Here is a 1,849-nt window from a genome sequence, read left to right on the forward strand (position 1 = left end):
ACAGGTAAATGGTGTGCGGTACGCTTCCAGTTCATCCCAGAGTGCTTTGAGCTTGGTGAAATATGTTGACAGTGCCATGGTTCCTTGTGACATCGTTGCTATCGAGTTTTGTATTTGAAAAATTGCTAGAGCATTCTTTTGTGAGAATTGATCGTGAAGATCAACCCACACTTGATGAGCTGTCTTGGCGTGAATAATGCCTTTAGCGATATCTGCTTCAACGGAATGAGTTAACCAAGATATTATCATACTGTTGCACTGATTCCAGAGTTCGAATTCGGTTGAATTTGCATCTTGGGACGGTTCCTCAATTGTGCCATCAATGAAGCCAATTTTCTTCTTGGCAATAAGAGCATGCATAACTGATTTCCTCCAGGATTGATAATTTGCTCCATTTAATTTGATTGGAACAAGTGAATATCCTGGCTGATCAGAGTGATGAATATAGTACGGATGTGTTAAATCAACATCCGAAATTTTGAAGCTAGATTTGGCTGATTCCGCCATAAAGGAAATTTTGATATTTAAGAACACCAAGATCGGTGCTCTGATACCATGTTAAGAATGAGAAATAGAAATAGAATTGGGATCGAAAGTATGATCTTCATTCAGGTTTACACGTTTAAATAGGATACAAACTATCAACTAATACCTAAAAATAGAAAAATATATATCTAATTAAATCTGGTAAATAAATAAAATATACGGTTAATCAAATCTATACTAACAGCTTCCTAAATATCTAAGATATATTCTAACTAATTATCACGGCAAAATATCCTCTTAATACGAGTCTAACTATAGACCATGTATTTGTAACGACCCATGCCCAGAATTCGCATCGAGATTTGAAATCTAAATAAAGTACCTGATGACCCTTGACATTCTCCTGCAATATGGTCCATATTATCGTAATATGACATGTTCCAAACTCTGACGTTATTTGTAACGACCCATGCCTAGAATTTGAATCAAGATTAGTACTTGATGACTCTCGACATTTTCCTACGATATGGTCACAACTACTTCTCGCTTCTTAAGAATGAAGACTGTTCTTATGGATCAACATGAGTCATTCTAGCATGCTTTGTTCTTTCTCTTTCAAGAAAAGATCAATTATTGAATGTTAAGTAACTATACGTTAAAAGTTGTATCTAATCGGTTTTTAGGTGCCGAAACCTAAAATATGTTTAATATGTTTTTAAAATTTAAATTATATATATATATTACAATCTTTTTATTATGGTTTTGAGCGTAAATTTGAAGAATTATAAGACAAGGGAAGGTGAGGGGTTGGTGTTACGTTTCTTCGGCAGACATTCCATTATTCACTCTCAGCTTCTTAGCTCGGGAGAGTACGACTGTGACGTGTCAACAAAGTAAATTATTTGCCCCCAAAATTGAGCCTATAAAGATAGGGAATATATATATATATATACGGAATATATATTTTTTTTAATATTATGTTTATTTAAAATATTATAATTTGTTCTTCAAAAAAATATATTTCTAAATCTGGAATGAATAAAAGTGCCCAATATAGTTGAATTTGTTCATATTTAAAAATTAGCCTTTTTAGGAATACCCTTTTTCATTAAATTATTCCTAGTTTTTTGTAATAGCACGTGGAATTGAAGTTTGAATTAAAAGTGTTCGTGGATTGAAACGAGTCAGATTGAGATAGTTTTTAGATTTAGTGAAAATGTTCGAGCCGTAAATTTTTTAAACTAGAACAACTCTTATAAATTAGAGGGTTAAAATATTTAAAGATAATTTTTAAAAATATATATTCAAATTGAATTATAATTCTTTACTTAACACTTTACTTTTATTAAAAATAAAAATTTAA

The sequence above is a fragment of the Cucurbita moschata genome, unplaced genomic scaffold, assembly GCF_002738365.1.
Source record: "Cucurbita moschata cultivar Rifu unplaced genomic scaffold, Cmos_1.0 Cmo_Scf00001, whole genome shotgun sequence".
Lineage (NCBI taxonomy): Eukaryota > Viridiplantae > Streptophyta > Magnoliopsida > Cucurbitales > Cucurbitaceae > Cucurbita > Cucurbita moschata.